The sequence below is a fragment of the Arvicanthis niloticus genome, chromosome 7, assembly GCF_011762505.2.
Source record: "Arvicanthis niloticus isolate mArvNil1 chromosome 7, mArvNil1.pat.X, whole genome shotgun sequence".
Taxonomy (NCBI): domain Eukaryota; kingdom Metazoa; phylum Chordata; class Mammalia; order Rodentia; family Muridae; genus Arvicanthis; species Arvicanthis niloticus.
Window position 1 is genome coordinate 89739179 of NC_047664.1, and position 25629 is coordinate 89764807.

General features: G+C 41.9%; 1 protein-coding gene across 3 annotated transcripts in view; it reads right to left on the bottom strand.

The window, feature by feature from the left end:
* Positions 1–3632, bottom strand: part of Rassf6 (Ras association domain family member 6) — a 41833-nt gene extending 38201 nt beyond the window's left edge. The window contains exon 1 of one of the 3 annotated variants that reach the window (XM_076938765.1): positions 3480–3632. The gene's annotated coding sequence lies outside the window, so the exon portion shown is untranslated. The other 2 variants (XM_034509180.2, XM_076938764.1) reach the window with 2 other exon arrangements.
* Positions 3633–25629: the final 21997 nt, after the last annotated feature.

Consider the following 25629-nt stretch of genomic DNA (forward strand, 5'->3'; position numbering starts at 1 on the left):
CACAGATTCGTCATTGTGAAAGAATCATTCTGTACCATAGATTCTAATGCAAGAGAGAGTACTGAGATGTACTTTTCAGAAGCAGTGTTTTCAACGCTTGAGTACTTCATTTTTATTTTGCTAAGACATATTTTTCTTTTTTATACATGAGTATGGATTGCATTTATATCATTTCTACTTAATCTCTCCCATGACTAACTCTTCTCATGCTACTTTCCCTCAAATTCACAGTCTGCCCTTCTTTAATTGTCATTATCCATGCACATGTATGCAGCCATAACTACAAACGCAGTCTCTGAATCTGTCCTGTGCCACTTGCATTTGTCAGCTACTCACTTGCTAGAGGGTTAATATCCAGAATATAGAGAACTATTTAAAAAACCCAAGGAGTCCAGAAAACAAATGAGCCAGCTAAAAACAGGACACAGGTTTGTCCTAGTTTTCTCTCTATTGCTATGATAAACACCATAATGAAAAGCCATGTGGACAGAAAAGAATTTATTTCTGCTTACAGTTTCTAATCCACTGTGAAAGGAAGTCAGGGTAGAAATTCAAGGCAGGACCCTGTAGATAGGAATTGAAGTGGAGACCAAGGACAAATGGTGCCTACTTGCTTGCTCCCTATGGTTTGCCAGCCTGATGTAGGTACGTATGTATGTATGAATGTATGTATGTATGTTTGTATGTATGTATATATATAAATTATAACTGTATATTATATATATACATGTATGGATTAAATATATAATTTAATAATTATATATAATTATATATAATTTATAATATAAGTATATGATACATATAATATATAAGAAATTATATATATGTATATATTATATATCCACAGTGGGATGACTTTCCCACATCAATTATTAATCAAGAAAATTGCCCCACACTCTTGCCTACAGGCCCATCTGATAAAGGCAATTCCTCAATTGATATTTCTAAATTCCTCTTTTCAGATATGTCTGGGTTTGTGTCAAGTTGAGGAAAACTAACCACACAAGTCCTCAACGAGAGCTCTCAAAAGAAGACAAGAAAATGTCTGAAATACGTCTTCAGAAGTGTTCAGCATTCTTAGCAATTAGGGAGATGCAAATTGAAGTCACTTAGAGGTTGTGTTGTATTCCAGTCAAAATGGCTGAGATCAAGAAAACAGTCAACAAGAGACGCTGGTAAAGATGTGGGAGACAGGGATCAAACATTCACTGTTGGTAAGAATGCAAACTGATGTTGTCACTGTGGAATCCAGCGTGGAGACTCTCAAAAAGCTGAACATAAAATTACCACCCGACTCAGCTACACTGCTCTCTGTCCCCCGCCCGAGGACTCCACATCCATCCCATAGACACTTGCTCAGCTGTGTTGATTGCCTTTATTTCTTATAGCCAGGGAAAGGACACAACCTACATGTCCTTTATGCTATGTTATTTGCACTATGTTATACTATTTTAAATATAACTAGAAAAGTTCATTATTTCTTATACACTCTCGCTATTTTCCTCTCCCATTGATTAGAACATTCTTTAATTGTAATAAAGGGTTATATATCTTAGGAATAACAGATAAACATATATGTATAGCATATAAGTTAACTAGGAAGGCAGTTTTTTATGAGGTTAAAGAGATTCATCTCAATATTAAACTCAATATTAAAATATTAAATATAGTCAGACAGATTTATCTTACTCAGGACTATATATATATATATATATATATATATATATTGATATATCATTAGGAAATATAAAATCAAATACTTTAAATTGTGTTCAACAGTTTATATTCAGTATAATAGATGAAAAATGTTAGTTATTACTCCGAGTCAGTCTAAAGAAGTCAGATTATTTTATAAGCTAAACTGCACTAGTTCCTGCTAGATCCCAGAAGACAATAGCACAACAAACTTCAGTTGGTTTGGCTTTAGAAATCTACCCATAATTCTTTAGTCAATATCTCATTAGAAGTGTATAAGGAAATTAAAATTCTAAAATAAAAAAACGAACACTAAAGACTAAAAGATGATTTGCATTGTTATCCACTTAGCAATGTTCATAAAACTCACAGCATGAGCCACAAAAGTGTCCTTTACACAACGCCATATAAAAGAAAGCCACTTCCTTGTGATTTAAGCCAAAGAGTTAGTGGCTGACAAAGCATGGGTACCAGACTGTTAGAATATAAAGGAAAGTCACCATCATTTGACTGTAACCCATTCAATATGTGTTACAACAGAAGGGCTTGGCCCAGATGGTCTAATTTGATGAAAATCATTCAAATGAAGTCTTTCGTGTGAAACTTAAAGGCCAGGGAATACAACATAAGATACTAATTCTCCCACTACAGATGTTTTTATTTCCTCAGAAATAAACACGAGTTTCACAAAATAAAAGTGGGTAACATAAAAGTTTAAACTGGCCACCAGGTACGCTAAACATTTGGAAGTGAGGAGAAGCTAGGCAGTTTCACCGCTACAGAGAGCTGCTGCTCGCTCGACCTCACTCGCCCCATGGTCACCAGCTCAGTCTCACAAGCACTGATCTCTTCCAGCATCTCCAGAGTCTGGGGCTGTCTGCCCAGCTCAGGTTAGTTTGTCCTCCCCAGCACCCATTTTACAGATCTGCAGATTTATGGGTGGTGACAAACAGTGCCATTTGCCGAAGATCTGCTACCTGTTTAATCCCCACCAAAGCCCCTTATGACACATGATATCATGCTTGTTTTATAGACGGCAGTCTTTTGAGGCTTAGATAATAGGAGTAGCATTCAAAGTGACGAACTAGTAAATAACAGACACAAGACTTGATCCTATGACTCTCCAGGTTCAGAATCTTGATGCGAAGTCACGGATGTCCGTGTGATTACGGTTATCCTATCATTGTTTGGTGAGGTCTTCGTTATATCCCAATCCCTTTTCAGCGAGGGTGATTTGCCTTGAAGAAACAAACATTTAACTGACCCTTCAAGTCAAAGGATCTTTCCTTAAAGATGTAGCCCTGTATTACAAACTTGAACTGCAAGATGACGCTCAGGTAAAGTCAATGAGCTGGCTCTTTGGGAAAGGGGAGGACAGGGTAGCCTTGCTATTCCAAACGCTCCCGTCTACTCTCTCCCACCCTCCTCACAGACTTACCTTGTCCAGGAAAGAGTATTCTGAGAAAATTCTGATTTAAAGCCAGCTCACACCAGGACTGAAGTAGCGCTGATGCACACACCGGTTTACCCTTCCTGACTGTGGATTCCACTTTCTCTGGACCTGCTCTCAAATGCTCCTCACACTCCTACCTGGTGTGTGTGTGTGTGTGTGTGGACTGAGTGGGGCTCTTCCCTTCCACCTCCAAGTTCACCTGCTATTGTCACGCTGGGCTCTTGTGATCAAGCAGCACAGAGCCTGAGGTGGTGGGCGTCCCTTGCAGTAGTGGGAAGGCGGAGCTGCCCGCGGGTGTCCAGGCGTCCTTGTCACTCGCCTGATCACTCACCTGCTCCGAGCCCAGGCAGGCAGGGTGGAGGACGCATGGCTGGCTTCACAATGCTGCTCCCGGCACAGTTTCCGCAACCCCGGCGGCAGTTAATTATTACTAGGCTGCCTATAGCAGGGGGTGTGAGCCACCTGAGCCACGCCCAGCACCTCAGTGCATGTTGGGAGTGTTTACTCTGCTCTTGTGGTCGGCCTGCACCCAACTCTCTGACAGGTTTCTGCGGTAGTGGACTGACGGTGGGGTCCTTTGTCAGTGACAGATAGCATGATCTTTGCCAGCCATCTGTGCTGTTCTAAAACAGCACCAGTTAGGATTCTCTGCGTTTTGTTTTTGAAAAGTTAATTTGTCTTTCAGCTTGAGATTTCTTAATTTTCTTTTCATTTGTCTTGGCTTCCTGCCAGCACCTTTGCACCCAAGACTTTTTTTTTTTTTTTTTTTTTTTTCTCACACCCTTAGGGTGCGCCAGAACCTTCTAGGCAGCTTGCAACACCAGGGCGTCTGCCTGGCCTGACCACCTGACTTAGTGGGTCTTGGGTAGTATTATTATTTCAAGAGAAGATGAGGCAGGCTTGACTTGTGTCCTCTGAAGTGGAATGCTGAATGAACGGAATGTCTGACAGTGATGTTAGAGTCACAGTGCTTGTTTGAGTCCTTCCAGAGTCTAAACTCACGCAGAAAGGGTCAGACAGTTGAGTTAGCCTGTGGCCATTGAGAAAGATGAGGGGCTTTGAAACTTAGCAGGCATTCGTCAAAAGAGATATTGGCCAAGCCCAGGTACTACTTGTACTAGTTTGGCCACATTGGCCCAGATATCCTGGTGTGTGGTTGCTAGTGTGGACTGACCTTTGGATGATAAAGAACAGGACCTGCAGTGTTTACAGCTCCTGCTTCTACAAAGTCTTGCTCAGATCCTGGCTGCACCCAGTCAGTCACCTGTGCTCAAAGGGATCTCCTGTTTGTTTTCAGTGTCTGGGCAACACTGTTTCTGCCTTTATCTGCAATCTTCCAAATGGACCTCTTTGTCCTTTGAATACTTTATCCTCATGCAGATGTATAGGTTTTCTATACAATGTAAAGCTGTATAACATGTACACTGTGAAAATTTTAGAAAACACAGAAATGCAACAAAAATATTTACAACTCTATCTCTGAAATAAAATTATTATAAGCAATGGGCTGATTGTCATGATATATTTACTCTGTGAACATATCTGAAGGTGGCTGCATAGTTTGCTGTTATATAACTTACCTTTATCTCATAAAAGATATTGTGAACCATTTACCATATGTCAGGTTGGGCTATTTTTTTTCTTACAGTATCTTTTAACTAGCGGCACTATAATATACCATATGCACAGACCATTATTTATTTAAGCAGTTCCTTATTGTGAAAAAGTTTTACTTCTAAATAACACTACAGCAAATGTTTATGTATAATTGCACCAAACCATGGCTATGACCTTACAACCTTTAAAGTGAAGTAGCAGAAGGAAAAGGAGCATAGACTTTAAATTATATTAAAATTTATTTTACTTTTATCTTATGAGCATGGATGTTTTGCCTGTGTGTGTGGACACCATCTGCTTTTTTGCCTGCTGGGACTAAGAGATGGTGTTGGATCCCCTGAAACTGGAGTTATAAACAGTAGCTAGTCACCATGTGGGTGCTGGGAATAGAACCTGGGTTCTCTGCAAGAGCAGCAAGTCCTAAGTCCTTAGCCATGTCTCTAGACTCTAAAAGTTTTCTAATCCAAAGAATAATTTATTGATTTTATAATCCTACGATAATATGTGATCACGAGTTATTGTACTTCTTTCCAATTTTTATCAGTTTGAAAGTTTAAAATTCATATTTTATTTTACTTTTGAGAAAGGGGTCACTTGATAGCATATGCCAGTCTCCAACTCCTGGTTCTTCAGTTCATTTCCTGAGTGCTGGGATGCAGGTTCATACCATCCTCAGCTGATACCTGTGGTAAATGTGTACAGAATTAGTTATTAGTAAAATCGAAGTCTTTCTTACATTAACCTTGTGTATTCTTTTCTTTGTTTTTGAAATTTTCTCTTTGCTCATCTTCTCATTCCTTAAAATGTGTCTTCACAGAGGAAATGCATGCCAACTCGTCATTGGATACATTGTGGCTTTTCCTTTAGAGCTTAGTCTTATTGCGATATTGTTGACATATGAAAGTTTCAAAAAAAAAAGTCAAATCTATTTTCTTTGTTATTTTGTAATTGAGTTTCATGAAAAGCTTTTCTGTTCATGTATGTGTTTTCTTCTAGGTTTTTCTTCAGATATTATTTACTCATTAAATTCTACCCATCTGGATAGCTCAAATTAAACAGAATAAAATTTAAATCTTACTTTATTTTTCTAAGCTCCTCAACTTTTGAATGTGCCGTTTTCATCAAGTCATACAAAGTATTGGTTCTATATGAAGATGAGGATCTTGTCTATGTCTTTAATTCATCCCCTAAGCTTAGAACGGGGCTCGGCGGGCCGGGTCTTGGTCAGCCCTTGGTGCCTTCTCTTCCTCCTCCCATACCCAGCAAACTGGCGAGTCCTGAAATTATATCTCCACTGCTCTCACCCTACACCAGGCCAGCATGGTCTTGGACTGGACACTACAATGGCTTCCTAATTGTTTTCTCTGCCTTCACTCTGTTCTGTGGCAGCTCATTCCCCACCACAGCCATCAGGATCTTTTATAAACTATTCCAATCACAGCACACTAACTTCCTTCGCTAAGAGCCTTTCTCCAGGTTGCCCCATACATGTGGAATGAAATCTAAATCTGACCTCCTTACTAAGCCATAAAAGATCTCGCTCACCCCTTTCAGCGTCATTGAGTCTCTGCTTTCCTGGTGCTTCCTGTACGCTGTTCTGTTCTCCAGGTTTAGCTTTTCTCCTGGGACAGACCAACCTTGTTCCTACTTTACTGCCGTTGTACTTGGTACTGTGTCTGCCAAGAAATCTTTGCTCATTGTTCTTATTTTCTCTCAAATGCTATCTTCACAGGGAGGCCTTCCCGATGACACCATTTTGAAGAAAGTCTCCATTTTTTTCTCTACCCCAGCACCCCCCCCCCCCGTTTCTTTTGTGTGTGTGTGTGTGTGTGTGTGTGTGTGTGTGTGTGTGTGTGTCTATGGCAGTTCTCATTGCCTAAATTCATCTTACATTTCAGGCAAAGTTTTTTAATCTTGCATATTCTCTCATTAAAACATAAGCTCCAAGACAGTGGGAATCTAGGTCTCATGCTCTGATGGTGTGACTGACAGGTCCCCATAGTCTCAGGCATTTGAATACTTGGTCCCAGTGGGTGGTGCTGCTTGAGAAGGTTTAGGTGGGATAGCCCTGATGGAGAAGTGAGTCAGAAAGGGTGGGCTTTGTTACTAAACTCTTGCCTCCACTTAAAATTTGCTCCCTTTGCTTTGTGCTTTTAATTAAGGATCTGAGCTCACAGCACCCTCTCCTGCTGCTTTGCCTGCTGCTTGCTGCCATCGGTCCTAACCACGATGGATTCATCTCTGGAAGCAGGAGCCCAAAGAAACCCTTCCTCCTGTAAGTTGCATTTATCATGGTGCTTTATCTCAGACACAGAGGAGTGACTGTCTTTGGTCTCCAAAGTAATGCCAAACCCATGCTAGAGGCCCAAGAAGCCTTGTATCGACACATAAGTAATGGTGACAGTAAATATGTTTTAGAATAGACAAACGTACATCATAATGGCTCTGCATTTGAAATGGCACTTTCTACAGTAAACAGATATAAGGTGGAACTAGAATTTACATCTGATTTCATGGCCTGTCTATCTGCAGTGTCACCAATCCCATACCATTGGCTCTATAGACCAACTCAACCTGACTGTCACTTCTAAAGATTCCTTGCTTATTTCTTGTTTTGTAATACCATGAATAATGGCTCCCTAAAGAATACTAAGAGTTAACTCGGTTTTTACTCTGTTCACCATGAAGCTTTATCATGATCTTCTAGGCCTAGTGTATGAACATTAACAATTGATAATTTCAGGTTAAAGAAAAAAAGGCTTCTAGAGTAGTTTCCTTGGCTGTGGAATTTTTTTTGTTTGTTTTTTTCTTAGGTTTCAACACTCACATCATGTTGAAATGTGACTATAACATGACTATTGACTAATGACTACAGTAATGGATCTGATTTGTCATCCTCACCCTACCTCCCCCATGTCTCCTTTGAATGGATTTACCTACACACTAATTCTGGGCTTGGTCTTGATACTTGTTTTGATCTATGGATCAGTACCAAACAAGGCTTAAATAATTTTATTTTTTTCCACTGGAACTTCCTGCTTTTGGTCTTAAAACTCACAATGATGATATAAACCAACCAGAGTTAGCATATGGATAACAGGGACCTTGGTTCAGTTGCCCAGTTACACCTGATCACAGCCTAGACCCAGAACCCTAAGCCAACCCACAGCTGATTAAAAACTCACAAAGGACTACAGATACAAGAAAATTGCCTCACTGAGCACAACATACATTGTCAATCGATCAGAAATTTGAGCCACAGCAAAGCTGATATTTTAATCCACTAAATTTGGGGTGTGCTTTTCACATACACATCTACTCATCAATATATTAGTAATTAGTAATTAATCAATATATTAGTAATTAGAAAATAAGAAAAATACTTGGGTTGCAATACATTTCGACCATGTATAAAACTGAGGCAGAAAAGAAAGAGAAAATAGATTTGGGTTATCATTAGGCTGAGTAATTTCCATTAGCCATGATGAAACTACTTCTGAAAAATAATTAGAAGTCACTATGACATGAAGAAAATATCTAGAGACAAATAATTGTCCGTTTCAACTATGTGAACCAGCAACAGGGTTGACCTGTCAGTTTGGTTCATGGCCTTACACTTTCATTTCCTACCTGAGGCTGGCTTACTAGAGTTCCAGCAGAAGCAGGATAGCCCTTGATAAAGGGGAGATTCCCAGAAAACCCAACTGGAAACCACCTTGCTCAGAAAGCTGTTTTTACAATGAACCAACAGATGTCATTTTTCCAAAGTGAAAGTTTAAAATAAATACAGTTCATAATTGGAAAAATTTGCCATACTATTATAATAAATTACAATAACTACAACAGATTAATTCCCATGGGAAAATTTTGGACATTTATGCAGAACTTGAAGAATAAACATCACTTCTGGTTTCTTTTAAGGACCATGAAACAGCTTTTCTTTTTTTTTTTTTTTTTTTTTTTTTTTGTGGAAACAGATTTTAGAGCTTTGATTCAAAAAAAGGCTTTGTGGGAAAAAACCAAAGAGATAAAGGAGGAGAGGGCTCCTTTTAGAATCGCCACAGATCTAATGAAGGCATTGCTTCTGAGCTTCCAGGTAGCTGAATATTTTAGGAGCTTTGTCCTGTCGTGGCTTCCCTGTAGGGCTAAATGGTTTGCTGTGCGGAGTAAGTACTGCCCAGCTGCTTCTGCAGCTTCCACAACAGAAAGCCACTGCACTGAAGAGTACAAAATGACTTCCATTTTGAAAATGATACATAGTTTCTTATTTTTACGATAGAATGTTTTCCAACAATGTGCCAAGAGGAAAGTGGCTTCTACATTGACTGGGAAGTCAGTTTGTGCCCAGCTGCCAAGGAGACATAATACTCAGCAAATATTTCTCAGTAAACATGGAGAGAGAGGGGGGGGATGGGGAGGGCACTCTGTACTCTGTGACAAAGAGAGGACAGAGACTCTCCAACTGCTAAGGACCTCACAATGTCATCCAGCTCAGGTGCTTTGCAATTACAATGATGCTATTACCTGCCAGGCTCCGTATTTTTGCATAGTTTTTTTATAGCTTTTTAAGATTTCATTTCCTAAATTAATATGACTGTGCTGGAGGCAGCAAGCCACAGCATATAAAGATTGGGCTTTGGGCTTAGACAGAATTGAGTTTGGCCCTCAGTCCTGCCAGTATGGGGACTCTCTATTATTGATTTCTTACCCTGACCCTGGTATGGCATTAGCTTCTTGTGATACAGGAGTCAGCAAAAGACATTTATAGGCCTTGTACTTACGAAACTCAGAGTATCAGTTTGGAGGCAAATGTTATTTGATTCCAATCAATGTGCAATCACACCCTGAAATGGTTCTAAACTGTCTTCCATGTGGAGTGGCATAAATCAGGATACACAAACAGTTTTGGCAGGAAGGGACAGAAAACCCAAAGACTGGGATATAGCAAATGTAGCTCGAGAGAAAGCAGCAACAGGAGAGTGCAGAACTCTCTGCTGGGTATAGAATGAGGTGAATACTGTCCCAGTTATTTATAAGTTAGCAAGAGGACATAATCCAGCCAGCTCAGCAACAGTGACTGCTCATTAAATGGTGACTACAGTTGGTATTGGGCAATTACTACAACTTTAAAGACAGTTTATTGAGCTACATGATGTCAGCTCTACATTCTCTTTATATTTCAAGTATACTGTTGTTCTGATTCTGCCTCTCCTCTTGGGGTGCCCATGCACCACGGGTACATCGGTTTGGAGAAGACAGGGCTGAATGGTTCTAGTTCTGGTCAGGTCAATAGTCCACCTCTTCCCCACCCCCCACCCCCCACTCCTTCCCCTGGCGTCCCCTGCCCCTCAAATCAGATGCCATTGCCCACTAGGCCAGGAGCAGGTGAAGCAGAGTCTGAAAGCTGCAGGTGGGAGTGGGGTGTAGGCCTTCTCCAACGATCTTTAAGGAAGCAGCTCTCTGAGATGATTTCAGCTTTTTCATATTTCTTTACTGGGGGTGGGTTTAAATGCAAACACTTTATTCTGGGTGAACCAAGAGTTAAATAGTTTTTGTGGAAGGGCATGAGAATATCCAAGAAGGTAAGGTCATTGGCTGAAGGTTAAGGCTACTGAGATGCCTCATTAGTATGAGAGGTGGTCCAGGTGCTGGGTGCATGGCTGACTGCCCTTGACCACCTGGCTGGGTTTCAATCTGGGTAAGTGCCCTGAGGCAGGGAAACGAGGAAGGAGCTAGCCTCTACTCTTGCCAGTCTCAGGTTCTGAGATTTCCCGGGTTTGAACTTGCGCTATCTTGCCAGTTCCACACCAGTTCCTCTGGTGGCATGGTCCAGGTGCCATACACACTGTCCCTTCAAAAACACACACCGGCAGATAGTCTCTCCATTGACCAGGAGCCCTGCAGTTTAGTGCAGGAAAAGGGGGCGTGGTTTCTGTTGCTCTTGGTTACACATAAGCTCAGAGAAAAACATATGTAGGACAGGTGTAGTGGGGTGGGGGAAGAAGATGTTGAAGAAAGTCGATGTTCTAAGTCTTCTGGAGACATGTCTGGAAATGTGACATTCCTTTCTCCTAGCCTGTCATTTGTATCCTGCAGGCAGAAGTTCCTACTGCCCTGCTCTTTGCTGCAGAGGGCTGAACAAGGACGCTCGCTACTGTAGAAGAATCTCAGTTGCATCAGTGAACTTGAATTGAATGGCTCAGCTAGACAGGCTTGCCTGTCTGGTGCCTTTAAAATGGATTCCAGGGTGCACCTAGTGGCCCAGGGATCAAACCACATGTCTCCTCAACAGAAATCCCATCTCCAGCCTGATTTCTCAGCGTCTTCATTTTCCAGTCTGAGGGATAAAACTGACAGCAGTAACCTCTACTTAGATTGTGTGAGGACTGAATGAGTTCACATGGCCCTGTGGAACCTTCAGTAGGTCACAGAGTGTCTTAGGGTTTCTATCGTTGTGATGAAACATTGTGATAAAAAAAAAAAAAAAAAAAAAAAAAAAAAAAAAAAAAAAAAAAAAAAAAAAAAAAAAAAAAAGAAACATTGTGATCAAAAGCAAGGCCGGGAGGAGAGGATTCATTTCAACTTACAGTTTCAACTTACAGTCCATCATCGAGGGAAGTCAGGGCAGGAGCCACACAGGACAGGAACCTGCAGACAGAAACTGATGCGGAGGCCATAGAGAGGTCTGTCTTACTGGCTTGTTCCTCCTGGCTAGTTCAACCTGGTTTCTTGTCGCCTGTGGGTGAAACTGACAGTGAGCCGAGCCCTTCTCATCAATCACTAATTAAGAGAATACCCTACAGGCTTTTGGAGGCATTTTCTCAATTGAGACTCCCTCTTCCCAAAATGACTCCAACTGTGTCAAGTCGACAGAAAACCAGCCATCATGCAGAGAAAGTGCAGGTTAGAAAAAAAAAAAAAAAAAAGACAACAGCCAGTCACCTACCCACATACTCATGTACACACAACACACATATATATATATATTTTTTTTATCATGGGGCTATCAGGATGTGACTATTCTTTGGATGTCGCAGGGAATTAAAGGACTTTGAGTTCAGCAACTTCTCAAATACTGTAGTTATTAAGGGCAAGAAAAGCCCTATCTTACTTTCTCTTCAAAGGGGGTTCCTGCTGCATTATGGTGGTGTGGAAGATACAAAGGGCAAGGGGAAGGTGACTTTTGAAGCATCTCTTCCGTTTCATGTGTGAACACTGATTTACTGCACCGCATCAATTGTTCCGACAGCTGGATACCCACCTCAGGGAGAGCAAGGTTTACATTAGGCAAAGAAGACTGTAGCATGAGAATGCAGCACGGAGCTGCGAGGTTCAGTCGCCCGGGTCCTGGGTACCGCCCTGCAACTATCCCGCCTTGTGGACCGGAACTCAAGACTGGTTCCCGGGCTTCCGGTTTCTGCATACTTTTTCCTTTGGGTACACAATCATGGATGACCTGACATGTAGCTGAACAAACAGAAAAGTCAACCTCACCGATAGAAGAGAGGTCACAAGGAAGATTGTTGTCCCCTCGATTTGTGACTCTGTGTCGGAGCGTCACAACTGGGTGGAAACACATGGATAAAAACCACAGTGAGAGCCGGTGCTGGAGGTGGAAGGCCAGAACTGTCTCCCACTGATAAACTGCTGAAGGCTTAGTGTGGACAAGGTAGAGGGCGAAACCCTGCAGAGGGGCCCAGTCATAGGGAACCCTTACGTGAGTTTGCCTCCAGGGATCCATTACGTTGTTATAGTAAACTCGTAAACTCAGGGAAAAATCTTCTCATGCTTCAGTCAGGAGGAGAGGAAAGTAACCATTTGAAATAGACCAGCCTGTTCTGGTATCCTTTAAAGGGCAGATCTCAAGAGAACCCGTTTTGCCCAAAGCCAAACCTGCAGGGGTTTTATCCAAACTGACCAAGGGAAGATGAATCCCCAAGCTCAGCTCTCTGACATTTCCTGTAAATCTGAACTTTGTTCATTGTGAGAAGAAGTGCATATTTGAGTGATAATTTTGTTATTTTAAAGGTCTGGTAAGAATTTCTCATACTTTTTGAGATTATGCAACTAATAAGATGCTGCTGTTGGGTAGGTCCACAGTGTCTTCCAAACTCCCGTGCAGTGATGGTGATGTTTGTCATTTTTTTAAATTTTAATTTGCTACAGGTTGCATTTTATATGGTGTGCCAGGCACGGTGTCACTGCTGTATTGACTGTAGTATTTGTTTCTTGTTTCAGATTGAAGTTTGCTGAGAGAAGAACCAAGGTGGGCTGCCTAGTGATAATATAGAAACCATGCTAGGCACCCAGATTTTACGTTATAATTATTGAAACAAAGTTTTATTTGCTTTATGGTTGCTACTGTTGCTATTTAATATGAGGTGTTTTTTTTTCCTGATTTTTAAATTTAATGTGAAAAGTGTTGCTATTTTGCAGCTTGGAAATTTAAAGCTTATTTTCGATATAAAACTAAGTTTGACTTCTACTTTAAAAACATGGTTTCTACTGGATATTTAAAATTTGCCTTTGCCTTACACAGAAAGTTGGCTTTAGAGTCAGCATATACTTGATGTTTTATGATTCAGTCTACTGTCACATTGCTACAATCACATTCTACATTCTAGTGTTCCTGACTACCAACATTGGGTGGTATTTTATTGGTGGAGGCCAGCAGGTTGGAATTTATAGCTTTTACTGTACAGCAAAGGAAGGTACAGTGGAGGACCCCAGTAGCCACAAGAAAGGAAAAACACACACCATAAAATACTCAGAATGGGTCTCCAACCATCTGTAACAACTTCTGTAACTTGTCCCTCCCCATTTGGTCCTGTGTGTGAACCCCTTACCTTACCCCAGAAGGTCCCTCATTTAGGAAGTAAAATACTCACTATTCTGCCATAGGAGAGTTCCAATGTCTAACTTGTAATGCCTTAGATTTTTTTTTCTGAGCAGAAAAGATGCTTGTTAAGCAATCAAGAAAGTATTTAAATAACTGTTTAATGGTCTCTGAGATTTCCCAAGAGTGGCTTCTTGCCAAAGATCCTGCTTGATTTGTGAAAGAGAGGTCTACCTTTATGGAGACTGTACAGCCAGTAACCTACAAAGAAAATTAGGGTCAGGAATTTCAGGTTCTCCTGGTTCAGCTGGCCCTGGGCACTGCACGCAGGGCTGGTTCTCAAACTTAGAGATTGCCAGTGTGGCAAGGATGTCCTAAAACAACAAGAACCAGGTTTCGAGTCAAGGGTTTCTGATGTAGAAAGCCCTCAGAGAACTGGAGAGCTCTCATAGCTGACATAGTCTCAGGTGTCCCCACTGAACTAAGACTAGAATTTGGTACGGGGTCTGATCCTTTATGCTCTCTTCTCATTTCTGTCTTGGTACAAACTCCTCCTCACCCTCACTGCTGGCCCCTTCATCAGGTGCTGGTCCTCACATCCAGGGACCCCACTACTGGCCAAACCTAAGACTACCAAGTGTTCTCTCAACAAGAGACTCCCTTGGGGGAGGTCAAACGACTCTTCCACAGGGTCTCTAAAGACCACCAAAACCCACAGATATTTACTGTTAGCATTTTGTCTAAGCTCCGCCCCACGGTTGCCTGGCAACAGCCAGGTATGTCTGAGTCACTATAAAAGGGGCTGCTTGCCCCTGCTCTCTTGCTTTTGCCTTCTTGCTCTGTCCTCTCGCCACTCCCCTCTCTCTTTCTACATGCTCATGGCTGGCCTCTACTCCTCTACTCCTCTATTCCTCTTCTTCTTCTTCTCCTTCTCCTTCTCCTCCTCCTCCTTCTTCTTCTTCTCTCTCTGTTCTCTCTCTCTCTCTCTCTCTCTCTCTCTCTCTCTCTCTCTCTCTCTCTCTCTCTGCCTTTCTCTGTATCTACTACCCTCTCAACTCCCCTCCACATGCCCTGAATAAACTCTATTCTATACTATACTGTCGTGTGGCTGGTGGGACCTCAGAGGCACCCCGTTCTCCCATACCTAACTACATATCCACCAAACATATTCCTTCTCTCCCTTATCTTTTAAAAAGACACAACATTTACATAACGACTCATAATATCAAAATTACATTATGAAGTAGCAACAAAAATAATGTTATGGTTGGGGGGGGTCACCATGACATGAGGGGCTGTGTTAAAGGGATGAAGCATTAGGAAGGTTGGGAACCACTAGACAGTAGGAGAGGGTCTCACTTATCCCAGGACCTTGGTTCGGCAACTTCAATCTTCCACAAGTGATAACGCCAAAGAATCATTTACACTAACTAAGTGATTTTTGTTAATTTAGTAATTCCTATATGTTAAAATGGAGAAGACTGGGACGGGCATGAGATGAATGTGTATTCCTGGGACTTAGATCTACACCAAGGGCACTTATAATAAATGTAGGTCTGGTAGCTGGAGAGATGGCCAGCCTGGCTGCTGATAGCACTTGCTGTTCTCCCAGAGGACCCTGGTCTCATTCCTAGGAAGAGCATGATGGCTCACAGCCACCTGTAACCCTGGGTCCAGGGGATTTGTATTTGATGTACGTACAGAAAAGCAGGCACATGCACATATATATGCATATACATATATATGCATATATGCATATACATATATATGCATGCATATATGCATATACATATACATATATATGAATAAATAAATGTAAAAAGTTGAAGGTGTTGTTCCCATTGCACCACAGAATTCCGATTTTTTAAGTTGCTCAGGTCATCAAGGCTCCTGGTGTTAGGAACATTTGATGAATTTACTTGTTTAACCAGATAAGAGCATGTGTGCGAAAGAATCGAGTCTCATCCTTTCAGATATTTTCCTTGGTGACCACTAAGTGCAATCAAGGTTCTAAGTTCTGAGGAGACAAGATGGACAGGTCGTGTGACCTTGTAACTGTGACATGCTGTCATTGAAAACAAGCCTGGGTTCTTCTTGAGGTGAGTTAGGCTTGGTTTTGCTTCAATTTCATCTTTGTTATTTCATCATACCCTATAATTCCTTTTTATTGATGTATTATAGCATTTATTGATTATTTAATTGATACATTTAATTATAGGCATTATTACTAAATATATAGACATATAGTGAAATAGAATAGTTAATAAAAATATTTCTCTAAGGAAATTTAAGAGTTACCATATAAGTTCATACCATATGATACAAAGTAGCATAATGCAGTTCGTTAGTGCAGTATAAGACAGGGGAACGGACTGCTTTTTTACCGCAGCCTGAGGCAGCCACACTTTAGGGCTTAGATTGTAGCTCCCTCTAGTGGCAAACCAAATTTCTTCTCTCCCTTTTCTTTTGCAGGCTCCCTTGGCATTTTGACTGCCTGAGAACTGTGCCCTCTTAGAGGGAAAAGGAACTCAGTCCAGCTGACTGTCCTATAGCACAGCTGAGGTCCCGAGGTGAGAGACCCACATGAGGCTGTGCTGACACCGTTAATACTTCTGTTCACACGACTAATGATGAAAGATGTATGTACTAAAAGCTTTAAGACATTGAAGAAATTGAGGAAGATACCAGAAGGTGAAGAGGTCCCCCATGCTTGTAGATCTGTAGGATTAATATTGTAAAAATGATCATACCATCAAAAGCAAACTACGTATCCCTTGTAATCCCTATCACAATTCCAGCCCTATTGTTCACAGAAATTGGGAAAAAAAAGAAACAAAAGAAAACACTATTTTCAACTTCATATGGAAACACAGAAATTTCAGGATATCTAAGAAAGAAATGCCACATAGGAAAAAAAATTTCTGGAACTCTGGTCTCTACATATTCAAGCTGTACGCAGAGCTATAGGGGAAAAGACAACATAGGGTTAACAGAAAAGCAGACACGTTTCTCAGTGAACTTGAAATGAAGAAATAATTCCACCTGTTTTTTTTTTTTTTTTTTTTTTTTTTGACAAAGAAGCCAAAAATACACACTGGATAGAAGACAGGAACTTCAACAAATGGTGCTTTTCACACTGGGTGTCTCCATGTAGAAGAATGAAGTAGATCCATATCTATCACCCTGTAAAAAAACCAACTCCAAGTGGATCCAGGACCTCAACTTATGATCAGCATCCTTGCATCTGTTTTATAAGAAAGTGGGAAATAGGTTGAACTCACTGGCACAGGACAGGACTTTCTGAACCGGACATTGGGAGCACAGGCATTAAGGCCAACGGTTAATCAATGGGATCCTGTGAGGCTGCAAAGCTTCTGTACTGCAAAAGGAGGCATCATTCGAGCACAGTGGCGGCCTCCAGAATGGGAAAAGACCATTACCAACTACATATCTGATAGAAGATTAGTACTAGAATATGAATATATATATATGTTGGGGTCCACACTAGCCCCAAAAATGTCACGGCCCAAGCAAAATGTTGAGGCCCGGGCCGACCCACATTTGGGCGGCCACTGTATCCCGGCCCAAGCTGCCACTCCGGTCCACAGGGGGTTGAGGTTCAGCAAGAGCAAGAGTGAGGACGGACTTGAAGAATGCAGACCAGACAGAGTGTAATTCAATCCCGTTTATTCTTCAGTCTAAGTCCTAAGTCTTGAGTTCCTAGTGCCTAGTCCCTAGCTCTAGTCCCTCCAAGTTCCAAGTTACTTCTTCCAAGTTCTCTTCCAAGTGCCTGCTACCTGTCTTCTCTCTGCTGTGTCTGGTTCGTCTGTTCTGTCTCTGCCTTTTATATGTCTCACTTCTAAGCCATGCCTTTTGGTCACACCTTTAATCATGCCCTTAGGTCTTGTCTCTAAATCTTATCTCTAAATTACACTCTTAAGTCACACACCTTTAATCTCACACACCTTTAATCTCATACACCTTTAATCTCAAGGTATCTAAACCAAGATTATCAGAGTGTGCTCAGCTGTTGTAGGCTATTGTAATCCAAGTCTCATGTCAGGGTATATGGCTCAAGATGGCTGCAAAGCTGATAGCTGCTTTCTGCTAAAAGCCCCCAACACACACACACACACACACACACACACACACACACACACACACACATATATCCCAAATGTCAAAGAAACAAGTGAAGAAGTGCTCCACAGCCTGAGCTAGCAGGGAAATACAAACTAAAACTACCTTGAGACTTCATCTTAGCTCAGTCAGAATAGCTAAGATCAGTAAAACAAATGGCTGCTTCTGCTGGTGAGGAGGTAGGGAAAGGGGAACACTTATCCGTTGCTGGGATGAGGGCAAACTGAACAGCCCCTGTGGAAATCAGTTCCTCAGAAAGGTCTCACTGCACATTTTTGTCTTGTGACACATACAGGAGGGATTAGTGATCAGGTTGATTGCACACCCTGTACACTGGAGACTGGTGCAGCAAACACAGGGCAGAAGAGTAAATGATAAAAAGAAACCCAGGACACATAGAGTTTAATAGAAACAGAAAACTCAGTCCATGCCCCCCCCCCCCCACGTGGTGTCATCTTGCCACCATGGCTCCTTCACTGTTCAGAGGCACTGTTGCTATTTTAGAAAATAAGAAGAGTCAATTAGAGGTCAAAGGTCATAAGTTGGCAGCAATTTTGATTCGAATCTATCAGCCTTTGGGGATTTTATGAATGCTCTGAGGAGCCTTTGTCACTGTGGCTTCACCCTGAGAATTCAGCCAATAATCCGCCATTCCTCTTTCCCTCTGCCAAACTCCTCCCCAACCCCCGCCCCACTTCTTCCTTCCTTCTAGTCTTCACAGACAGCCATGATAAGTAGTCTCCCAGGTTCGAAGACAATGGTGTAACTTACCAAGATACTTAGCTCCCCCTTGGATTTCCCCTTCTTTGGATCCTATTTCTTGTGCTCCTTTGTCCCAGGAAGTCTAGAAGGAAGAAGTCATTAGAGGTACAGTCGTTTTGGTATCGGCTTCCTAAAGATAAATGTATTGAGAAGAATCACCTGGAAGGGGAGAAAAAGAGAGCAGAGCATCTGGGTGTGTTGAGAGATGAGAGAGGACATCTGTCTACACTGGAACAGGAAAGTCACTGAGTCCCAGAGCAGCTGAACCTCCTTCCCTGACGGAACTCCAGACGGTGGTTCCCTGACAGCAAGTCAGAGGTGTTAGGTATGTAGAGCTTCTAGACATGGAATGTCCAGGCTTGGCGAGACTCCCAAGACTCAGGGACCGAGATGACTGACTACCTCATGATAACTAGACGAAAGAAACAGAGAAGAGGATGGTAGGAAAGAGCTTGTTTTGGGCAAGAGAAATAACACATCAGGACTTCTCAAGATACAGTCATGCAGAAGAGGGTCTTCCAAACTTCTATGAAGTTATAAAGTCCTCTGATGGTTCCATCCCCCTCCACACTGTTAAAGGGGGAGGGTAATGGTTATACTGCCCCATAGTACAAATAATAGGAGCCATGCAGAACAAACCACATACCTACTCACCCAAATATGACCTTTGTAGGGGGCTCAGAAAGAGTAGCTCTAAGCTAGGCAGTAGTGGCACAAGCCTTTAATCCCAGCATTTCACTCAGGAGGCAGAGGCAGGTGGATCTCTTTGAGTTTGAGGCCAGCCTAGTCTATGGAGTGAGTTCCAGGACATCCAGGGCTATACAGAGAAATTATGTTGAAAAAAAAAAGCCACAAAAAAACAAAACAAACAAACAATGAAAGAAAGAAAGAAAGAAAGAAAGAAAGAAAGAAAGAAAGAAAGAAAGAAAGAAAGAAAGAGTAGCTCTTTGGTCTCAGGGTCCAAGGAGTTTCTCCTCTAGGAGGATTTCAGATTCCAATCTGCTGAGTTTTCTTCTTGTAAAAAGGGAAATGCAAACTCGTTTACGCACTTTAGCGAAAATGCTCTCAGCAGCTACATTCATAATACACAAGCCCAGATGGAAACAATTCAAATGCACAGACATCTCTGAAGACCCGAGTAAACTGTGCTGTCTGAGGATACGGTGGGGCACCGCGGAGGACTGTGAGACGACTCATTCACTCATCAACAGGAATGGATTTCAAAACATCACTCTGCGCTCAAGGAGCCAGCCAGGGCACGACTGATGACGTGTGATTTCGATCAGAAAGGATTCTTACATTCATAAAAGTGTAGCAATGGGATTTAGAAAAACGCTTCCTAGAGGCTCAGGATGGTGAGGGGGACTGACTGACCCGAGCACCGGAGAACTCTGGGGATGAATGACACAAACTACATTTCTAGTGACTATTTGTCAAAAATTGGCAAAGGGCATTCACAGTTTTGATGATTTTGTCATGTGTGAATTACCCTTCAGCTTCTCTGACGTTTATAAAGGGAGTCAGGAAGGAGGAATGCGGAGCACACAGCAATGCGGGCCTGAAATCCTTGCCAGATGTGCGTCTCCCATGGGAAGTCTCAGTACTTTTCCTGATTTGGTGAACCCACAGACTGACCCTCCTCGAAGTCATTTCTCTGTTTCCAGATTTATAACTGGAAAACGTGTACTTGATATCTGTCACAAATGACATTCTCTGGCATCGAGTGAAAGCCGTGCTAGTGGAGGCCATCGGCGCACATGTACCAGCCTTGTCATCCACCTACCTAGGCTCAAATACTGTACAGAAGCACACAGCGTCCTGACGGATAGGCAGTGACAATTAATACCAGTCTCACAGATCCAGAGGACACTAAAATGGTGCTGCTCATATTTCATGGCTTGGCTCCTGAGGAACGCAAATGAGACTGGTGGATGGCTGCATTTCACAAACGCAGCAGGGGCTAATCTTGCCTGTTATAAGCACTATGTGTGATAGAGCAGATGAGCCTGACCTTAATTCGCTGGTTTTAACCACTGATTTGGCGAGAGTACTCATTCCTAGTCTCATCAAAGAGGAATTCTCTCTCAAATGGATTGAGCAATTGCATACAATCGTGACTTTTTCAAGAGTCTCCTCTGCCTTCTGGGGTAATATAATGTAAACTGATATCCATGATTGTCACATGGACCTTCTTTGTCACTGACTTCACTCTAAGGCACTTGGGCAGGAATTATCTGGTATGTTGGAACGTCAAGACACATATGCTCCACAGGGTCAGGGTTGGATTATATGGATTTAGTCCAGCTGTGTCAACACATTCCTTCCTGAACACCCTGTATCTCTGCTTCCTCTTACCTCTGATGGTCTGGGTCACTTTGCTATGATGGTGACTCGTTCTTGCTGGCTGGGCCATGGACAAATAGAGGTTGAAGCACTCTTAGATGTTATAGCTTATAAATCAATGATCCCAACCGGAAGCAGCGTTTTCTTTGTTATAGAACAGATTTCTAATCATGAAGAGTCCAGAGTTGGTGGGAGAGAAAGGACCATTTTCATATGTGTCCTTCAGGCCAGTTTTAACTAGGCCCATTTCTGCACCATCCTTTGTCTGCTTAACTTGTGTACTCATCCAGATGTGGACACTGCTTCATACAAAGGCCCAGGTTTCAAGGTATCTATGTACCTGATGCTGGTGCCGTCTTCAGTATTACCTCGAAGTGATGTAGTGGGGTTTTCTAATATCCTCTCAGGCTGCTGACTGCCGAGTAGGTCTCACAGCAGTGTGTGGACTCCCTCATACCCTGTGTATCTTTGGGCTGGACATAATGTTATTTGGGATCCCATGCCAGATGACCCAACTCATATGATGCATTTTGATATCTCTTGGTGCCCCCCTGTTACCTGGTTTGGGTGAATAGACAGCTGCAGTAATTATGGCCCAACCTTCAAGGCTTTAGGAAAAGCTTTTGGTTCACAATACCAGAAAAGCCTCTGAGAGAATTGGAAGTACCAGTAACAGAGAAGGGACATCTGCAGAGGCCACGGAAGAACAGAGATACTAGTTGCTATTCTATGAGGTGCTGTGGTGGTGGTGATGGGGGAGCATCTCTTCTTTATTTATTCGTCTGGGGAATAAATAAGTTTCCTCTGGGGAGAAAGAGTCCTAGCACCTAGTGAGGGCCACTCTCTCCGTGTGAGTGGACCCCAGCAAGGATGTGAGTGGAGAGCAGTGCACCCTGGGAGTTGGGTCACCAGAGTTGCATTCAATGCACAGCTGGTATAGCAGTGTCAACCTCTGGCATTCAGCTTCCAGACCTGTCAGCTATTGTGTGAGCAGTGATTTAAATGGGCTTATGCTTTGTTTTGTTTCTAGGTAGGAAGATCTCATGTAGCTCAGGCTAGCCTCAAACTTCCTGTGTTGCCTATATGCCTGAGGATGACTTGGAATTGCCTCTACTTCTTACATTGCTGTGGGATCGCAGGTGTGGATGCTTTGCTCAGCTTCTGTACTCGATTTTGAAAAGGGCTGTGCAGATTTGCCGTGGCATAATCCAGAACACATGCTCCCATGTACCCAAATTCTGTGAGCATTTCTGATTCAGTATATGAAAAGAATTAGTAAATTTATTACTAGTTTGTTGAGACAGAGTCTCCTTATGTAGCTCTGGCTGGCTCTGAACTTACAGGAATTTTTTCAGCCTCTGCTTTCTGAATGCCGGGATCATAGGTATCTACCAACATGACTGAGTGATATTAGTAAGCTTTTTAAAAAGCAGGAAAAAATGGATATCTTATTTGTTTGTTTATTTATTTTGTTACAATTGTCAGTTTATCTGGCCACACTTGCTTTCCTTCTAATGTTCTTTGGGGGAGAATCTTGTCTTTTTTTAAAATTTTTTTTTATAATTGGATATTTTACTTACTTACATTTCAGATGTTATCCTCTTTCCCCATCTCTCCCCCCCACACCGTTATCTTATTTTTAAAGCATCTGTTCAGAAACATCTAAAATTTTATCTAAATTTAAACGGAGAAATTGGTAAACTTTATCAACTTGCACACTGAAAACCTCTGTTGACTCGGTAAAAAACAATTTCCTATTCACTGGTTACTTCTACAGACCTTTTTAGGCATTGAAGAATTTTTCTTTGCCTAGTGAATAAATTTGCGTTGTGTGTTTGGATGATTAAAGATGCAATTTTGAGAAAGAGATAGCTGCTTATCTTGTTCCCCTCTGAAACAGTTTCATATGACACTCATATCAGACAGAACCTTGATTGATCGTGACAAAGCAAGGACCCACAGCTGAATCTGAACCCACAAAGCATGTGTACTCGATACAGAGATAAGACAACCGCCCTCCTGATTAGGCAGTGTGGCAGATCATCCTTGACTCTCAAGACATTTTCCATCAAACTTTAATCTTACTTGGTTCAGATAAGAGTTGAGAGATCCATTAAGACAAGTACACCATCCTAACAACATCCAATCTGGAAGGATCCTGCTTCCTAAGCTTTCCTCTATCCCCCTCATCCTGTGCTTCTGCCGAGCATGCCAGCCCCAATGTCCTCCCCCAACACCCCCACTTCTGGAATGTTCTTAATTGCTCTTTCTGCAACGACTCGTGCACACTATGTATTCAATCTCAGGTATGATCCTTCCAGAGAGACTTGACTACTTGTCCACTATTGATTTCAACTTGATACAGCTAAACTCATTGAAGAACAAAACAATTTTTTCCCTCAAATATCAAGGGAAAATTCTAGTTTTAAAATAATCTATTTCTTTCAGGTTAACTTTACTTAAAATTAAACAATATTTTTCCTTAATTTTCAATATACTTTAGACAGTAAACAGGGCAAAAAGAATTTTGATAAGTACTTGGTAACCTTCCTCTTCCCTAAATATATAACTAAATGCATAATTAAATATGTAAATTAGCTCTCCTATTAAGGGATATTATAATAGAATTGTTCATGAAGTATATGATATTCCAGTTTCTGTTTGTCTATAACATTCTTATATTTTCTTTTAAATATGCGCGCATGTGCTGTACCTGTGGAGGTCCAAGGACAACTCGAAAGAACCAGTTCTCTCCTTTCTCCACATGGGTCCCAGAGCTCCGACTCAGGTCATTAGGCTTTGTGGCAGCCACGCTTATCTGCTCAGCTGAGCTGTGCACTCTCAGGCATGTGTTTGCAGGAGTATGAACTCATGTGTGATGCATGCACATACATGTGAAAGCCAGAGGTTGATGTCATATGTCTTCATCACTTGCTTTCCACCTTATAGGGTTTATCCATGGAGCCATCTTTCTGTCCCATGGAAGGACACTTGATACTTGCAGGCTTTCTATTAACGAGTAGACTTGAGTCAAGCATCTTGGAGTGAGCCAAAGGGTCAGCAGACACAAAAGGAAGCATGCTGAGATGTGGATGGAACCTAGAAGGGGTCCTTATGATGGTCGTCTCTGGGGGATGTGTCACTCCAACATCTAGGGAGCCAGATTCTGCCATCCTTGGTAAGGGAGGCCAGTGTGTAAGAGTGAGTCACACTACACAGGATTTCCTGAATCACTTTATACTTTACATCTTATCTTATTTTACAAAGGTAGGCTTTCCCATCTAGCTTAGGCTGGTGTCGACTTCTTACCCTCATGAGTACAGGGATTGGAAACATGCATGTACCACCATGCCCAGTTAATTTCCTGAATTCTTGTGAAGAGTCATGAGAGGAATGGTTTCGCACGAAGTAAGAACAATCGGTTTGCTCATGTTTTATTTCTCAATGTGATTTCCTGTTCTTAGTACTACCCATGACTGTGTTTCCACCAAATGTGCAGGAAATGAAGCTGGTTTTCCTTGAATTTGACATAAACTGGATTTCATGCAATTACGCAAATGGGTGAAAGGACCCATGGCTGACTCAGCAGGAACATCTTTCCTCAGTCTACCCTCTCGTGATGGTGACATCTGGATGATCTGTGGAAGGGTTATCTGAATGCTGTGCTCACCTAGAGACGACTCTGCTTCTTCCTCTGCATGAAGATCTTCACGGTGAGGCCTTCACTTACTGTAGCTTGGAAAAGAAATTCTACACCTGAAGCTCAAAGGAGTAGACACAAAGGCTAAGAGAGTTTGGTTTCTTAAAACCCAATGGGAATTCAACAACAAAGCAGATTTGGGGGTACCTGAACTGAAAACCAAAGGAAGACTCAACGTCAGACAAGTTTGGTCAAGACCTTGGCTCTGTCTACCTTGGCCTTGTCCTCATTGTAGCTATGATGTCACAGTTACAAGATGCTTCCCTTGCAGCAGTCTGGGTTACGTGCTTCCTCACACATATCCAAGCTAGAAAGCATCCTTTCTCATAATCTGCAATCATATTTACAAATCCTGACTCAGGTTGAGCAGTGTAAATGGACTGTTATTGGGAAAACATAATGAGAATGTGCCCACTGACCTTCTGAATCTAGAATGGGTCAGAACCCTCAGACTTCACGGTTACTAGTCACAGGTATTTCCTTAAATGAAAAAATAATGTTGTGTTGTGGAGGAGAATGCAGAGAATCAGATTCCAGTCAGGCCTTTTCTATTTGAATTGTATGTATCTCTGTGAAGTTTAGTAAACAGTGATATTTCATCATGCCAATAGGTGGCAGTGTTCGGCTAGATTTGGCTGAGGCAACAGCAACCTTAATTCACCAATTACTAACAGTAATTTATGCAAGCAGCTTAAGAGGCTCTCCATTTGTAAAATGAAATCAGTAAAACGGTTCTTGTAGAGCTACCATGAGGGTCGAATGGATAGGCTTGTTGTTCGTGGAACAAAATGTTTGTATGTTAAACAGACACCTGTCAGAGCCTTCAAGGTACCTCTTTTAGGGGCTTGGGCATTTGGGTGCTGCCCATCATGTCTGGAGGCTGGTGTTCTCATGCTTCTTCATCATTTTTATTAGCTACCTCATCATTTTTATTATCCATTACACTCACTGTAGGCAGACCCTTCTCTTTGACCTGAGGACTAGGTGGCAGTCTGAAATTTCAAAGTACAACACTACAGTACCAGGAGCACGCACTGTGTCCCATCTTGTGATACTTGTTCAAAAAGAAGTCTTGCTGCAGGC